At 43.2% G+C, this 19,410-nt stretch overlaps 1 pseudogene; it reads left to right on the forward strand.

The window, feature by feature from the left end:
* The first annotated feature begins 14,099 nt into the window (after positions 1 to 14,099).
* On the forward strand, positions 14,100 to 14,217 carry LOC126459402 (5S ribosomal RNA; annotated as a pseudogene).
* Positions 14,218 to 19,410: the final 5,193 nt, after the last annotated feature.

Genomic DNA, 19,410 nt, shown 5'->3' on the forward strand with positions numbered 1-19,410 from the left:
ACCCCGCAGACTTTGTACGTGCGTAATACGCCGCCTCGAGCGGAGAAAGGATTTGTAGCGTTCATTTTGACGTAAGCGTTGATTATTCAGAAATGTAGGCGGCGCGCGGACCGACTAGCGCGCCACAGTCCATGGCCCACCACTTCGGCATCCTCTCGTCACCCCCCTCCCCGCCTACAACCCGCTCCTACGCAGCCTTGCAACATCCTCCCCTTCCTCCCCACCTCATCTCATCCAGAGGAGACGGGATCACTGTGTCTCCCTCTGACAACGGGATAGGATTGGCAAACACTGTGGGCGGTGGAAAACGCGGCATGTTACATTTGGCCGCTGTTCCCGGTCAAAATAACGAACCTCGCAAAAGAATCTAAAGCGAATCCGAACACTGGGATTACATTCGGTAAAGACCTGGAGCAAACACACTACGGCTATCCACGTTTCTGGCCGTCCACAGAAGCCGATTAAAGAGTTGGAGCTACGTGATTCCTTCCCCTGAATGTGTGTATTTGCTTCTGATGGTGACTACGCATCAGGTCACAGAAGTGCCCACATTTCTGCTGTATCGCTCCCAGCCAACTCACAATTTCCAATATTTTTCTTTTCTTTTCCAAAGTAAAGTTCTTCACTATGTGCGCAGTAAACCGCTGGTATCAGCTGTTTCAACTTTAGACGAAATTCTGATGGATGGCTCTGAAATTCTAGACAGCTCCAATCCAGACTACCTGCCACACTGGACAAAAAAATCAGTCACCAACGGATTAGGTTAGATTACATTAATACTTGTTCCATAAATCATGAATACGACACTTCGTAATGATGTGGAACGTGTCAGGTTAATAAAAGATGTCTGTACAAGATATTACATTACACAAAATATTGCATGACACTAATGTTTAAGTTGTTGTTGTTGTTTTTTTTCCCTTAATTTATATCTAAAAATTCAGCCAATGAGTAGAAGGAGTTGTCATCTAGAAATTCTTTTATTCTTTTAATTTATTTTTAAATGTTATCTGGCTATCTGTCAGGCTTTTAATGCTGTTCAGTTGGTGACCAAAGACTTTTGTGACAGCATAATTTACCCCTTTCTGTGCCAAAGTCAGATTTAACCCTGCATAGTGAAGATCATCCTTTCTCTTGGTGTTATAGCTATGCACACTGCTATTACTTTTGAACTGGGTTGGATTATTAACAACAAATTTCATAAGTGAGGCACTGCAAGTGGTTCAAGTGGCTCTGAGCACTTTGGGCTTAACTTCTGAGGTCATCACTCCCCTAGAACTTAGAACTACTTAAACCTAGCTAGGACATCACACACATCCATGCCCGAGGCAGGATTCGAACCTGTGACTGTAGCGGTCGCGCGGTTCCAGACTGTAGCTCCTAGAACCGCTTGGCCACTCCGGCCGGCGGAGGCACTGCACTTCTGCCGTGAAACACAAACTCTAGCCTTTATAACGTCCCCAGTTCGTCGAGGGACTGAGTACTCAATTTTCTTTAGGTTCATAATATCGTGCTGAAACCACTCATTGACGATTAGACACCACAGAGCTACCGAACTGCGTAGATGTTGGTTGCCACGTTTCACCTGCTTCTCCAAATAGACTCAAATATTTTCCATGGAATTAAGATAGCGTGATTTACCGAGGCATTCGACAAAACAAGTCACGTACGGTGGAGCCCTCAGAACGGCTGTTTTTGCGAGACAGCAGTGTCCACAGTATAATCGTCGCGGGAATGTAGAAGAAAGAGCAATACCTGGTCTCCGAGAATGTCGAAATAATTGTGGTTCACGTTCACGTTCACGGTAACCTGAATGAGTGCGTCCACCCCGAAACATCACAGAACCACCCTGACTGTAGTTTCCTCACACTGCGGCCTAAACGCCTCAATGACGCGACTCGTCCGACCCATTACACGTCTCCAACCAGATTCTGTCCATGAAACTTCCTGGCAGATTAAAACTGTGTGCCCGACCGAGACTCGAACTCGGGACCTTTGCCTTTCGCGGGCAAGTGCTGTACTAACTGAGCTACCGAAGCACGACTCACGCCCGGTACTCACAGCTTTAGTTCTGCCAGTACCTCGTCTCCTACCTTCCAAACTTTACAGAAGCTTCTGTCCCGAGTTCGAGTCTCGGTCGGGCACGCTGTTTTAATTTGCCAGGAAGTTTCATATCAGCGCACACTCCGCTTCAGAGTGAAAATCTCATTCTAGATTCTGTCCAGCTTCTGTGTTTTTTGGCCCTTAACAGATTTACGACTTTGTATGCCACTGTGATTGTCTTTCGTGAGGTACCCGACTCCAAACGGCTATTGGAATTCCTCTCGCAACGTTCCCTCGGAAACTTATTGAGATTTGCCTACATTGACAAACAGCAGCAACTCCTGCGCGGTTTGAAACCAGTTGTGGTTGACAAGTCGTGGTACTCGTCCCCGGTTCCTGTCTGTTAGGATATATCTTGTTACCATCGTTCTTACGCTTTCCCGTATTGGTAGGCAGCGCAGTTCGCATTGATACCCAAAAAGAGGACAACTTCATACAAAGGGTGGTCATGGGCGCATCCAAACATGACATCTTGCTTCTGACGTGCACCCATTCTGTCACCTCTAGAAGCCGACTCATGTTACTGCGCTGATTTCATACAACTGATTGCCACAGACACACCACTTCATTGCCACGAGTTACGTCAGCTCTTTAGGGTCATATAATCGCCTGGTTTCAGTTCTACACCACAGTGCTCTGTTGTTGTCCGATGAACTTAGCTTACCTTTAGTGTAAGCTGTACGTACAGTAGATTGCCTGACCTACAATTTAAACTGCATTAATAAAGACTGAACAGCATGTGTCCTTTACGCCACCGCTAGCGTTCGTTCGCGTTGGTAACACCAGCTAATCGTTTCCGCCATACTGCCAGTTGCAACCGCTTGAATCAAAAATTTTCCGAAGAATCTCATGGAAGGAAGCAAAGAAGAAATTTTAGAGTTGATCACTCCGTCGTCGACGAGGTGAGTAAAGAGGAAGGAAGGAAAGAAGATTAGTACGTAACGCCCAGTCGACAGTGAGGTTATTAGATGCCGAGCACAAGCTTAAAAAAGGATGAGTGAGGAAATCGGCCATTCTCGCGCGCCAATTAATGGGTATTGTTCTGACTGTTCAGTAGGTAACGAGTGTTCAACGATGTCAAGACGAGAGACTTAGACGATGTTTGTATTTGATTAAAACAAAATAAATGTTCGTAGTTACAACATTACGGCATTTGTTATTTCACAGTGAATAGGCAAAAGTCATGGGAAGGCACTGGGACACGAGTTGGTCGTCGGATGTTGAAGCCTATGTGGTGCATTTATTGTCTCACGGTCCTAGTAGAAATGATCCGGCTGGTTAGCCGTGCGTGTTAAAGCACTGCTTCCGGGACGAAGAGGTGTGCTGGTTCCGGACGGAAGCTGACCGGCCGGATTAACCACGAGGCCCGGTGTGCCGGTCAGCCTTGTTGTGGTTTCTGGGAGATATCCCACATAGATGCAAATTTGGCTGGTACCCATGCCTCACTTCAGTTACACGATTCACAAACATTTAGAAAACTTTTGCTCACTTTCACGTGAATAAAGCTGTACGCAGGCAGTTGGGTTACACATACTCTCCCCTGCGAGATAACGAGGTTGCGACAGGACGGGCATCCGTTCACGCCTTAAACTAACAATGCCAAATCCATAAATAACCATACCGATCCTGCGACATTACCCAAAAAGGCTAATGCCAAAACTTGTAATGATCACCGTACAATAAGCTTAATGAGTCACACCTTAAAGATATTTCTAAAAGTTATACACCAACGAATATACAAAAAAGTAGAAGAAGGTATAAGTGAAACACAATTCTGTTTTAGAAGTTCCCTCGGTACAAGAGAAGCATTGTTTGCTTTTAACATATTAGCGCAACGATGTATGGAGGTTAACCAGCCACTATATGTGTGCTTCCTGGATTATAATAAAGCATTTGACAAAGTTCGTCATGATCATCTCATAGAATTGTTAGAAAAGAAAACACTTGATAAGAAAGACATCCGCATTATATATAACCTCTACTACAATCAAACCGCAACCGTGAAGGTAGAAAATGAGTTATCGAATGATATAGAAATAAAGAGGGGTGAGAGACAAGGTTGCGTTCTCTCACCCTTATTGTTTAATATGTATTCAGAAGACATAATCCAGGCAGCTCTATCAGATGAAATAACTGGCATTAAAGTGAATGGGCTAAACATTAACAATGTTAGGTTTGCTGATGACACTGCACTACTAGCTGGAAACCTCAAAGATCTACAATTACTTCTTGACAAAGTCGCAGAAAAAAGTGAAGAATTTGGCTTGACTCTTAACGTAAGCAAGACTAAGTTCATGGTGATATCTAAAACACACCACCAAGAAAATCTTACAATCAATAGGGAAAGAGTCGATCAAGTACGTAAATTTAAATATCTCGGAACAATTGTAAATGAGGAGATTGAAAGCTCAGAAGAAATTAAATCGAGAATAGGACAGGCCAGAAGTATCTTTAATAAGATGAAAAATGCATTCTGTTCGAGACACATTTGTTTAAACACAAAAATGAGGTTGCTAAGATGCTATGTATTCTCAAAATTATTATACGGAATGGAAGCGTGGACATTGAAAAAGGACATGAACAGTTTAGAAGCTTTTGAAATGTGGGCATATAGAAGAATACTTAGAATTAGTTGGGTGTCGAGGATTACTAATCAAGATGTCCTAAGAAGAATGGGAAAGGAAAAATAATTAACTAAAACTATTAAAGGAAGCTACAATATTTAGGCCATGTTATTAGGGGAGTAAATTACAAAATATTGCAAATAATACTAGAAGGGAAAATTTGTGGGAAGAGAACGAGGGGTAGAAGACGGACATCCTGGATTGACAATTTAAAAAATTGGTACAACTGTTCAACGTCAGAACTCCTTAGATCAGCCAAATCAAGATCAGAAATTGCCATGATGACAGCCAACCTTCTTAGAGGAGACGGCACATGAAGAAGAAGATCCTGCGACGCTGGTGTGGAAAGGTACAATGAAAAGAAAAAGAGACAGTTTTTTTTTTGAGTGGGTTCCTGACGCCTCACATTCAAATCGACGGCGATCTGATTCACGGTCTTACCTCTGCGGCTGTGGCCACCGGAGTCTGTACTGATACTAAAATAATTCTCCCTCATCGTTACATCTCATTGGCGTCATCTTTACATCAAAGTACTTGCGTCAGCAACCTGTCTTATCTGCACAGAACCACATAACAGTGTACTGTTCTCTGACATGTGGTTCTGAGTAGACAAGACGAATTTCAGACGCAACTTCTTACATCTGAAGATGATCCAGAATGATCGAAACATATTATCCAATTAAAAATGTGCAACTGAAACGGGACAATAACTGAGAACTTTCTTAAGAAAAACCACGTACCAGTGTACAGTTCTCTGGTATGTGGCTCTGGATACACAAGACGGATTGCAGACGCAACTACTTAGATCTGAAGATGATCCAAAATGATCGAAACTTGTTATCCAATTAAAAATGTGCAACTGAAACGGGACAATAAATGAGAATCATCTTAAGAAGAGATCTGTTCATATCATAGATAGACCTTAATTCCAGGAAGATGTTTCTGAGAAGCCTTACTGCACTGTATGGAAGTGAAGCATGGACTGTAAGAAAACAGGAAAAGAAGAGAAACACAGCATTTAAAATGCGATACAGAATGATGTTATAAATTACGTATACTGATAAGATAAAAATTCTCCGCAGAATCGCCGAGCAAAAGAGGACACAGTAAACAGTGTTTGGAAGAACGAGGAGTATGACACCACAAGTGCTGTAGAGCCAGGGAATAATTTCCATAGTATTAGAGGGAGCCGTTGAGGGCGGAAACTGCTTGGGATGGCACGGAGTAGAATGTATGCAGCAAATAACTGAAGACGTATGGTGCAAGTGCAATTCAGAAATAAGAGGAGAGGCAGTTGTGGCGTGGCACATCAACCCAGTTGGATGAGTCATGACACAAAACAACATATCCCAGCCTAATTTTTCCGATGGAGAAATATCTAGACTGTTCCTTCATCAAATGAGTAGCAAATTTGTTGTCCTAATTTCTCTGTTAAATGAGCTCGATATCATCGGGAAATCAGTTCGATCTGTGACATTAGTAACGACAGAATGCAAAAGAGTGTAGAGATTCTGATAGCAGGTATTTGTCTTATTTTGAGAATAATGGCGCCTTATGACAGCTAAACACATTCTCTATTATGCTGATAGAACGAAAATTCCCTTTCATTTACTTATTCGTTCATGGCCTTCAGGAGAACCCGGAGTAAAATATTCCTATACTATTTCCCAATTAGCTTAAGTACGTGTTAGAAATAGTTCTCTACTCTTGCTTCCGATTTACTGCTATAAGTGGGGAGATTACGAGTAGTGGTGATCAGAAGATGACTAAGTTATTGCGGTAAGGTAAGAAAAATACCACGCGCTGCCGGGGTTAAATAACACGTCATGTTGATCCATGTAACAATATGTCGGTGTGATAGAATCTCAGAGAAAAAAATAAAGTGGTACCACTCAATATTTGTACGTGGTTCCAGAGATTCTTTTGAAAGTCTTATCTTTCTAGATCCTGGTTCAACTCCATGAGAAGCACACAATTTTATCAAAAATGTTCACCGCAACTTACACTTCGCTAAAGAATACAAATATAATTTCTTCCATTACTATTGGCATTCAACACATCGCTACAATTTCTCGAAAAAATTTTTAATGTGGAAATCTTGAGATGTTTCCTACACAGACACACACACACACACACACACACACACACACACACACACACACACAAAATAAAATTTCGAATGGTGTCAACACGCATCGCTGCGACAACTTCATAATTTTTGAAGACGTAAGTGTTACTGTACCCTCTGCCGCCGCTGTGCCCTGCGAGATGCGGGCAGCAGACGCAGACGAGGCAAAAGTTTACGACCGTCGTGGCGCCATCCGGCCCCGCACAAGGCTATCAAACCGCTGCTCGAAATGGTCTTTTGCACGGACGTCATACGACACTGTTACCGCCAATTCCTGCAGCGTTTTCAGGAAATCTATAAACATATGTGAGATGGTAGCAAGAAAAGTCTCATCCACATATTTAATTTTCTGCTTAGTCGCGGACAACAATTTAACTGTTCAAGTAATGTATAAGTTTGTAGCCGGCAACGACCTCGTCGGTCGCGGATTTTCGACTAGTAAAAAGTCTGTCGTTTACAAGGCACGAGTACAAAGAGAGATCGCTATGAGTGTCACTTCAAGCAGTCTGTGCGCCAACCACAAAATACACTACTGGCCATTAAAATTGCTACACCAAGAAGAAATGCAGATGATAAACGGGTATTCATTGGACAAATATATTATACTAGAACTGACATATGATTACATTTTCATGCAATTTGAGTGCATAGATCCAGAGAAATCAGTACCCAGAACAACCACCTCTGGCCGTAATAACAGCCTTGATACGTATGGGCAATGAGTCAAACAGAGCTTGGATGGCGTGTACAGGCCCAGCTGCCCAGCTGCCCATGCAGCTTCAACACGATACCACAGTTTATCAAGAGTAGTGACTGGCGTATTGTGACGAGCCAGCTGCTCGGCCACCATGGACCAGACGTTTTTCAGTTGGTGAGAGATCTGGAGAATGTGCTGGCCAGGGCAGCAGTTGAACGTTTTCTGTATCCAAAAAAGGCCCGTACAGGACAACATGCGGTCGCGCATTATCCTGCTGAAATGTAGGGTTTCGCAGGGATCGAATGAAGGGTAGAGCCACGGGTCGTAACACATCTGAAATGTAACGTCCACTGTTCAGACTGCCGTCAATGCGAACAAGAGGTGACCGAGACGCGTAACCAATGGCACCCCATACCATCACGCCGGGTGATACGCCAGTATGGCGATGACGAATAATCGCTTCCAATGTCCGTTTACCGCGATGTCGCCAAACACGGGTGCGACCATCATGATGCTGTAAACAGAACCTGGATTCATCCGAAAAAATGACGTTTTGCCATTCGTGCAGCCAGGTTCGTCGTTGAGTACACCATCGCAGGCGCTCCTGTCTGTGAAGCAGCGTCAAGGGTAACCGCAGCCATGGTCTCCGAGCTGATAGTCCATGCTGCTGCAAACGTCGTCGAACTGTTCGTGCAGATGGTTGTTTTCTTGGAAACGTCCCCATATGTTGACGCAGGGATCGAGACGTGGCTGCACGATCCGTTACAGCCATGCGGATAAGGTGCCTGTCATCTCGACTGCTAGTGATACGAGGCCGTTGGGATTCAGCACGGCGTTCCGTATTACCCTCCTGAACCCACCGATTCCATATTCTGCTAACAGTCATTGGATCTCGACCAACGCGAGCAGCAATGTCTCGATACTAAAAACCGCAATCGCGATAGGCTACAATCCGACGTTTATCAAAGTCGGAAACGTGATGGTACGCATTTCTGCTCCTTACACGTGGCATCACAACAACGTTTCACCAGGCAACGCCGGTCAACTGCTGTTTGGGTATGAGAAATCGGTTTGAAACTTTCCTCATGTCAGCACGTTGCAGGTGTCGCCACCGGCGCCAACCTTGTGTGTATGCTCTGAAAAGTTAATCATTTGCATATCACAGCATCTTCTGCCTGTCGGTTAAATTTCGCATCTGTAGGACGTCATCTTCGTGGTGTAGCAATTTTAATGGCCAGTAGTGTAAAAATTGGTTGCCTGGAAACCAACACACTGTAAGCAACAAGCGCCACCATAGAACAATGACAGGCGTCGTATGTTATCTACCACGAATTATTAATCAACAACAGGAGAGCGAATAGTTCTAACTCTGCCTCTGTGTTGTTTGACCAAGGAGTCAATCGGGATTGAAGTTTACACATAATTTCCATTCCTGCTCCGTTGCCAAAACAGTTCCACGTTGTTGGCATCAAATAAACTGTTTGTGAAACGAGCACCGTCTGCTCATGTAGCTTGAATGTTTCTCATGGTGCGCCATAAAAGGAGCTGTAAGTGCTAATTGTTTCAAGAGCCATAATTTCTTAATAGTTGTAGTTAAAGGTCATTGAAAAAGACTTACATTACCAGATACGACTAACAGAGCAGACAGAGAAGATCTGAATAAGAGCAGCACAGGAGTCTGTTCAGTATCGCGGAAACGCAACGGAGATACTTATTCAGGTCCAGGTGGCATTCGCTACCACGGCCGGGTTACATTGTTGAAAATGAGAGACAGTGAGCGTTCCAAGGAGAGGTAAGTGACCTAGTAACTCCTTCCACACGAGGTGTATTAAAAAATAGCGCGAATCTTGTTATTTCGCATGTTGTATTTGTCATATTCGTGCGATGCGATCTTTTCGTTATTGTGTTGGCAAACACATGTGAAAACATTCTGCACAGTCTTAGCAAAACTGGATATTAACTCTGCTGCCAACTGTCAAAATATGTGTATTTTGATATTAAGGGCGATTACTCATATAAAAACTGATCAGATAATTTGTGTTATGATATGCTAAAAGAACGGAATAAACTACCGCAAAGTATTAGAGACATTAAATATTACTTCTGTGTATCTACTACGAATAGAACAAAGATTTATGAGTGGTGAAAGCGTTTAGAACGGAGCCATGAAGACGCTGAAGATGACGAGCACTCTATAGTCCCAGCATATCATCAACCGATGATATGGTGGAAAAAATGAGAGATATAATCATGAATGACAGTCGAATCACCATCAGAGAAGTCTCTGACGATGTTGTCATGTGTCTCCGCTCATTCCATGAAACCGTTTCGGAGATTTCGAGTATGAAACGTATGGCAGCAAAATTTGTCCCAAAACTGTAGAATAGCCGGCCGCTGTGGCCGAGCGGTTCTAGGCACTTCAGTCCGGAACCGCGCTGCTGCTGCGGTCGCAGGTTCGAATCCTGCCTCGGGCATTGACGTGTGTGATGTCCTTAGGTTAGTTAGGTTTAAGTAGTTCTAAGTCTAGGGGACTGATGACCTCAGATGTTAAGTCCAGTGCCTAGAGCCATCTGAACCATTTTGAACTGTAGAATATAAAATGAAAACAGCGGTGACTATAAATTGCACAGGAGTCGCTAAATAAACTCAAGAGTAATGCAGAAGTACTGAATCGTGTCATAAAAGGTGATGAAATATGCATTTCTGCATATGACGTGGAAAATACGACTCGCTCGTCCGAACAGAAGCATTCTGGATCACCAAGACCAAAGAAAGGCCGACATATGGGGATAAATGTAAAGGTTATATTCACTGTGTTCTTCGATTTTAACGGCATGTGCATCATGAGTTGTTGCCACAAGGTTGAAGGATGAACAAGGAGTACGATTTACAAGCTAAAAGCAGTTTACAGAAAGTAATCCGAAAAAAAAAACGCCAATAACTGCGACGAAACATTTCACGGCTTTTACAATTCCGCAACTTCGTTGTTTCTTCGTGAATCTTTGGCCGTAAACAGTAACGTAGAAATGTCTCAGTGTCCATAATCGCTAGAAAAGGCCGCGTGTAACTTTCGCCTGTTGCCTAAAGTAAAGAAAACCTTAACGGGTTGTCGTTTTGCAAGCGTAGATGAGATTAAAAACACATCGCTGAGAGAGCTGGAAGCTATGCCAGACATTGAGTTTCAAAAGTGTCTCGGTGGCTAGAGAGAGCACTAGCGTAAGTGCGTCGTATCTTATGGGAACTGAGGAGGGTAACAATGATGTAGACGAATAAATAATATTCTCTTAACAGTTTTTTTTGCAGCACATCTCGTACATATCTCAAGAAATGACCAAAGGAGTAACAATCAGAGATATTCCAGCTAAGACATAGTTTAATCGAAAATTGTACTTCTCGCACAACATTCCCGAATATGGGATATAAATGTGGATGTGTGATTCCGGTATTCTGCTTAACGTCAGGGATGGGTTGAACATTGATACATTGATCTTGCATTGGACTCTCGGTGGTTTTCCAAATGGGCGGGCGCACACACACACACACACACACATACACACACACACACACACATACACACACAAACTACTTACGTTATACTTGCTCATTTTGTATATTACCCGTGATCATTGTACAAAAAAAAAAAAAAAAAAAAAAAAAAAAAAATACTGCTATCTGTCTTCGAAAAATAATACTGTCGTTGAAACTGCTATAATTTTACCAAAAAACCATTTCGTTTATTAATGTGCACTTACACGGGCCTTATTTTGTGGCAATATGTGGCCGCAATAATGTAATCGCCAACAATCCTATAGTGTGGCTACAATGCAACGCAGTATTGCTGTATGGCAGGGAAATATTGCTGATACGACAGGCTGTTGCACTGTAGTTGCCATGATATGGCGAAAGCGAAATATTTTTCGTATGGCCGGGCCATATATACCTCAGCCTTTATTTGAAAATACTTCCATTTCACTTTCAGCCTCGCTTCCTCTTTATCACGCTGACACCGCTGTCTTGCCAAGCCATGTAATCTGAGCGGTGAGACAATATTTCAAAAAATTGTGTGCGGATGAAAAGGCACTCAATTTTTTTGTTGTCTACAGGAATTCAGGAGTGGGCAAATGAAATAATTATGAGTTGCACCATGTGATACGTACTTCAACAACCAGAGCTATGGAATGTAGACAGCACACAGTATGTAGGGGAAAGGTATCCCCAAACTTTATTCCTCACACATAGAGGAAGAAAATACGTTGTGTGCATGGGGGTCCGGAAACGCTTTATTTTCATGTTAGAAACTTTGCACTTCTCTTCATGATCATATCTATCATGGGAAACACACAGAGGCAGAAAGTACTACGTGAAACGTTTTGTTACATCAAATGTTATGTGACCAGACGGAACGACTTCCGTCCTGTAACAAGTGTAGGTTCATTGATTGCCTTGGGAGATGGATTATTGCACTAGAACACTCGAATTATTAGTTCGCTGTATTACATAAATGAGCAAAACATCACTTAACTTTGACATACTTCTTTGGCACAGGAATACTGGATAATTTACAGCTATCACTGACTAGCAAAGCATCATTTGATACAAAAACTGTTCTCTTGAGGCGCAAAATGTAACATTTACGAAAGAACAGAAAATTTTGTCACTGTCCTACATAATGATGTTGACTGTTGTACCTAAGTTTCGAACTGTGTTGAGCTCTTACATGCTCAACATTATACTGACCTCAGTGCGAGCACACTACTGTTGCTGAGAGGGAAGTGCAGTTGTTTCTCCTGCAGGGGTACACTTCTAGAATGGTTCATTCAACAATGTGTCAACCCTCAATTTAGTGCAAATATGCTGCTCGCGGATGAGGCTTCGTTTCAGAGTAATCGGATTGCAAAATTTTCATAGTCAGTACATATGGGCTATCCCCAGAATCTTTATGAAGTTGTAAAATCAGTCAATAAAGAGTTTTCTGTCGATGCTTCGCCCGGTATTGTTGGTGGTCAAAGGAGAAACTTAACATGGTGTCTTAGAGAATACTCCACCCTTTCTGTTACAAGAAGCAGTCGAATTAAAAGCAGACGTATGTAAAACAATAAGTAAACTGTTCTTTATTTCAAAAGTAAGCATCATGACTGTTCATATATTTATCCCACTATGGCTCAAGACGTCAATGCCTTTATGGGTAAACTTGAGTGACTGCCTACTGAACCATGATAACATCGAGGAGTGCATCTCATCGTACGACGCAAATCGAGGGCCACGAATGTCTTTATTTAGCGCTCCAGGAATACTGAAACCGCGCGGGGAGAAATCCGGGCGGTATGTAGGATGTATACGGATTTCGCAGCATAGTCGAAACAACCTTATGGGCACGCCCATTCCGTTGCAGGATAATACCCCCCCCCCCCTCTCCCCGTATTTTGCCAAAGTTGGTTTCGATTACACTACAACGTTTCGTTGGAAAGGTCATACACGTCCTTCACACGGTTCCGATCTCTTGCATGCGATTTCCGTAATTTTAGAGCCGTCGATTTGCTTCGGACGAAGAGCTGCACGTCTAGATACAATCATGGTTCAGCTGGCAACCATAAACTCTCACAATAGGATAAATGTATCAACAGTTAAGTCGTTTACTTTTGAAATAATAAACAGTTTACTTACTCTCTCCATGTGTCTCGTTTTCATTTGACTGCCCCTTATAGAATATGAGCCTTTACGAATGCGACAAAACATGTCCTCACGTACGGTGGAGCTCCTCTTCATTTCAGTGTTAATGTTCGTAGGCATCTGAATGACAGATTCCGTGATAGATGGATAGGTACAGGAGGACCCACTCAGTGCTTCAGAAAATCAATGCGACAACGGGTTTATACACGTATCATGGCTAACAGAGAGCATTTTGAACATTCCATTGAGAAAAGTTTTTCTTTCCGTGCCGATACGGTCTTTTCCTGAGCGTATCTCGTGAGTAATGTGTTGAAGAGTTGTGAGAACTGAGTTTTAGCATGCAAATAGGGCGTTACTGACCGCGTGTGCATGTAAGATATATTCTTGCTCTACTTATGAGGAATGTTTCCTAAAAGTTTGGCGGTACCTTTATGTTACAACCTGTATGGTACGACTGGAATCTGAGAGAGGAGCAGCGCGGGGTAGGCGCGCGGTCTTAGGCGCCTTGCCACGGTTCTCGCGGCTCCCCGTTGGAGGTTCGAGTCCTCCCTCGGCCATTCGGGCATGGTTGTATGTGTTGTCCTTGGCGTAAGTTAGTTTAAGTTAGATTAAGTACGGTGTAAGCGTTGGGACCGATGACCTCAACAGTTTGATCCCATAGGAACTTATCACAGATTTCCAATTTCTGAAAAAGGACATAGTCGGTGCTCGGTGCTACCGACATAGTAGACGATTTGCAGTGCCGAAACATAATAGTCGTTTACATAGATTCTTAAGACTTCTAACTTCTTTGAAGCTGCTTCATTTGTCTTTCCGTGTTCGTGGACAGCACCTCCCCAAATGTCGGTGTTTACGAGCTCTGTGTATCTGAATAATTGCCAACAGCCTTGCCGCAGTGGTAACACCGGTTCCCGTCAGATCACCGAAGTTAAGCGCTGTCGGGCTGGGCTAGCACTTGGATGGGTGACCAAATGGTCTGCCGAGCGCTGTTGGCAAGCGGGGTGCACTCAGCCCTTGTGAGGCAAAATGAGGAGCTACTTGACTGAGAAGTAGCCGCTCCGGTCTCGGAAACTTACATACGGCCGGGAGAGCGGTGTGCTGACCACATGCCCCTCCATATCCGCATCCAGTGACGCCTCTTGTCTGAGGATGACACGGCGGCCGGTCGGCACCGTTGGGCCTTCATGGGCTGTTCGGGAGGAGTTTAGTTTTTTTGTATCTGAATAATTACTCATGTCCAGTACCTCTGGTCGTTGATGCACATCATTCATAAATTTTTAAGTGAACTGTTAAAAATGTCAACTTTTTTCAAACTACCTTCATGGATACGTTGAGTCCTTTCACGAAGCCACTGCAAACGTCTGGTACCAAGAGATATAACCGTAAGATAAGCGCTTCTAAAGAGGGACAGTCCATCAAACTTCTTTATGAGTTACCGCTAACCAAAAATTGTAGATTGCTCTACAATATGGTTGTAAGTGGTATACAATCTTTCATATCGCTATTCGTCTTACAGTTATCGGACGACTATGTTTTACGACGATTCAAGTTCATGTTCAGTATTCCGAAAAAAGGTGTGTAACCGGCATTAGCTCAAGAGTTAATTGATAAGTTACGAAACCAGTTCACCTACTTAGAAAAGCACGCAGCCTCTAAGCCTGCATTCTCTTGTTCTTACTTTTGTCTTGGCCGGCCGCGGTGGCCGAGCGGTTCTAGGCGCTTCAGTCCGGAGCCGCGCGACTGTTACGGTCGCAGCTTCGAATCCTGCCTCGGGCATGGCCGTGTGTGATGTCCTTAGGTTAGTTAGGTTTAAGTAGTACTAAGTTATAGGTGACTGATGACCTCAGATGTTCAGTCCCATAGTGCTTGGAGCCATTTGAACTTTCTTGTGGAATGCGCAAGCACGAGAGCGGCACTTACTGTCGTCAGTTCGCTTCCTTCCATTTCGTGGCAATACTGTTCTCCATGCATACATAAGTAATGTAGGCCACAAACACTGACAAAAACCTTGACATCATCGCCGGACTAGATTTTCGGCAGAATGCAGTTGCAATGGCCCTTGTAAATACCTTTATATGTAATGTGTGTAGAGGCCGCGGCAAATGACTACTGCTACAAAACTTGTGTTAGAGATCATGGTTCCCTTCTACCGCGGTGGTCACCGTCGCCGCCCTTGCGAAAGGTACGCCCCTGTTGTAGGCAGGCAGGTAGGTAGGTATGAAACGGGACAGTAGCGGTCTCCAGCGTCCAGGCAGGGAGGGTCAGTTAGTGCGCCGGCGGTCCGCCAGATGGCCGAGGAATGCAGCGCCGAGTGGCGCCGCGGCGCAGCGGTAGTGCTGCGAGGCGGGCGTCAAAAGCCCTGCCTGCCTACCTGGCGACGGTCGTAGAACTATATTGCCTAAGGCCGCATTTATCTCACCAGCTGAAAGTCTGTCGGCACCTGTGACAGTCATGTTATGGGGTCAGGCTTCCTCACACACAAGCCGATTTAAAAACACCTTCTGCTGCTAGTTCCAAGGTGAACTTCGGTATGGTAATGTACACAGTACGCCCGCCGATTACGTGGATGCGCCGGGTCTCGACCACCCGTCTACATAATCTTGTGGCTGCGCCGCACCCACAGAGTTTTTAGTTTGATAAAAACAAAGTATAGCTATTTCTCATTTTGTTTTGCAGCTCCTTGTATAGGCCGTGTTTGCAGTTTTGGATATGTGGTCCGCCAGTTATGCAAAACACGTTTTTTTTTTCACTACCCAAAAATGTTTCGGCACCACTGTGCCATCATCAGTGGGTTTTCGTTTTTATTTATTCTGCAATGTGAACATTTTTGGTAAATGATCATAAAATTATGTGCATTTTTAGTTCAAACAACAGATCGTTTCTTTTTGTAAATACCTTTACATTTGGTGTGCATGAATTTTCTGGATCACTTGTGTGTTAATCACTACTGGTATCTTGTCATCTGCATCCAAACGATGCTGGGAGTTAACCTATCTTCTAGAATGTAATTTAGTTTGTCGCGATGTTTTCGCGCCTATGTTCGTTTTTACTTACGTTTTCGTGTAGCAAGCACTTCCATTCTCCGCATCATGCTGAGGTGTTGTGATGCACACGTAACTATAACAACTATTTTCCACAAATAACGTAGTAAAAACACTTTTCACTTCACCAAAACACAGCGAGATTGTGGTTTGTTGTGTGTCCCAGCCGAGTCAGTGTTCATTTGTTCACCAGAGAGTTCGGCGCCAAATTTGAATTTTGTTTTCATTAATTGTGCCTCATGGTTGTACAATCCGTTAACAGTTGGGTGCACATTAATTGTTTCATCCCGTGCATTGTCTATAGAAATGTTATGAATCAGGGGCCTTGTATCTTGGGAAAATTATGCGAGTTCATTTTTCCTCTCCGTATCTTTTCAGAAGTCTACACTGAAGTCTGCACAAGCTACTATCTGTTTCTTCTTATCTGAAGGTAGCTCAGTAATGTATCTAGATCTTTTATACATAACTGAAAGTTTCCTAGAGAAAGTCTGCAAGAAATTGTTTTACAATGACAACTCACAACCACATGCTTGTAGGTTCTGATCTACACACATTATTTTTGACGTTGTGTTCAAATTTTCATATGTTGTGATTCTTCCTTTTTCCAAGTTCACTCAGTACGGAAGTGATGCTAGTCTGTAATCCCTGGTGTTTAACGTTTCCATCCCCGTGGTTAAATTGTGTTCAGAGAGACAGATATATCTATCTATCAATTCATAATTTTCCACATCTTCTAGATCAACGAGAAGCCCATCTATCTTGTTTTTGAGCCCCACAATGTTCCAATAAAAAAATAGTTTTATTTTTCTGGGAACTGTTACATATATTATGGTCCCTCTAATTTCTTTCAAGACTGTTTGTCTATAATCCGACCCTAACCTAATAGATGTGTCCCTCTGACTCCAAGAATGACAGGGATTTTGTTTCGATCGCTTGCGTCACGCCCCTCCAGCCCCCCAGCGTCTTACATTTCCTGGAAGACGCTCGTTAAGATGTGCAGGTACTGAGTTCCATTCTCTTCCTTGTCTCTTTTAGCCATCAACAAAGCTTGGCATTGAACTCTACACGCGATAATCATAGTGACGTACACTCACAGCGGTTCACCACTCATACTTAACGAAGGGAAGATGCAATTTGTGCTAAAAAATACCTGCCAAAGAAAAATATCTGTCAAGTAAATGACTAAAGAGCCCACACTGACTACAAACTGAAATTTACTGCAGAATGAATAGGGCCTCATTTTAAATACGCGTCTATAACAAAAGTTATTTATTTGCTGCTTATTTTAGATCTACTGCCTCTATTTATATAACAGATCGTGATTTTGACATTCTTTTGACGATTTTACATGTTGCAATTGATTACGAAGTCGTGTCTCAGCATAGTAATAATTACAGTAATGATGAATAAGTAATGGTAAAAATATTATGCGTCATTAGCAGTATTAATTCACTGAGAGAATATATCAGTATGTATTGCCTACAGTCAAAGAAAACGTATAAGAAGGAGAACTGTTACTAAACAGACAAAATACTCGAGTAACAGTAACAGACATTTTACACTTCGTTTGGAACAAGAAGGCTAAGGGCACAGAGAAACAGAGGAACACCATCAACTACTCGTAAAAATATGCATGTGTGTGTGTGTGTGTGTGTGTGTGTGTTTAAAGGCAGACTTGGAAAAACATTGTGACTGTTAACGGCATTGTGTTATACTTCATGTATTATGCGTCTCTGCGTCTCTCTCCGACACAGACGCCATTGTTGAACTGGGTGCTCAACTAGCGTGGGGCTGACGTGGTTCTGCTAGTTCTGACCGGTGTCACACTATGATCTCGGTTGACACGCACACACTATGACACCACACTCAGATTCACATCTTCCACATCAGATGCACTCGCTAGCACTGTGTTATTCACGTTTCTATGATGATGCTATTTAGAATGAGATGGATTTTGTCATTGCTGTAACCTAGAAAAATTAAACCTTTTCGCGCCTAGAAGTTATATTAGCGATATTGTCTGTTATCTTCTACCGTTCGCATTTTCTTAGAAATTCGTATAGCTGCTGATTAGCAACTGTTCCGAAATCACATTTCAGGCGTCACAACTGAAGATAATGTGCTGTAATGTTCCCAGCTACCACACTGGCAGATATTGTTCCTCCTCTTGAACCGCACATGTAAACTGGATGTGAGCAGTGTCCTATTAAGCAATGTGCCATGCCCTGACAAGGGTTATGGGGGCTAGCCGTTCTCGAATGCGCAGCCAAAGCTGATGAACTCTTCGGCCCGTTTCACTGCTGCCCCAAACATTTCGCCCTGTATCCACTTACCAGTTCAGTTGCTGGTCCTTTGTTTTTATTTGTTCCGATGTTTGTCGGACAATAACAACACAAAAATCACAGTCATTTATACTTTATAGACACGAACTTGAGGGAAAGCCACCACAGACTGCCTCCAATGGGAACGAGTGTGAAATTTCGGTCTTGCCACAAAAACCAGCACCGATTATGAAACTTCTCGGTTTTTGAAAAATCAGAGGCCATCAGCAGTGAATACCCTGTTCTCATTAACAACCCTCACTGCTGTATATGAGCCTGCCACTGTGCTGTAAGGTGCTGTATCGTTTATTTTAATTAATTGTGCACCAGGGTCAGACAATCCATTAACAATTGGGCACACATTAATTGTTTCATCACGAGCGTTGTCTATAAAGGTGTTATGTATCAGGGGCTTCTATGACTGTATTACAAATCAAGGTCCTCAGTCTTAAGGTTCAAGGTTGATGTGAACACCGTGGTGCACTATTACGTATGGTCTCTTGTCTCAACTGGCGATAAGAAACAGCGGCAGGGAAGGTGGTGTTCAAATTCCCGTCCGCGCATCCAAATTTAGGATTCCGCAAAACTTTTAAGGCGGATAGTTCAATGAAAGGGCTCTGTCGATTGCCTTGAACATCCTTACGCAAGAAGTTGTGCTTCGCTTCTAGAGACCTCATCGTTCACATTATTCTTGCCATCTTCCCTTACGTTCCTCTTCCCTGCGTCTTTGAACTGTTTTAACCAGCTAATTACAGGAGGACCTATAGTTCAATGTCACTACGAACCAAGTGGTACAGAGTCAAAATGTTTGATAGAACAGATTCTT

This window comes from Schistocerca serialis, chromosome 2 (genome assembly GCF_023864345.2).
Source record: "Schistocerca serialis cubense isolate TAMUIC-IGC-003099 chromosome 2, iqSchSeri2.2, whole genome shotgun sequence".
NCBI classification, from domain to species: Eukaryota; Metazoa; Arthropoda; class Insecta; order Orthoptera; family Acrididae; genus Schistocerca; species Schistocerca serialis.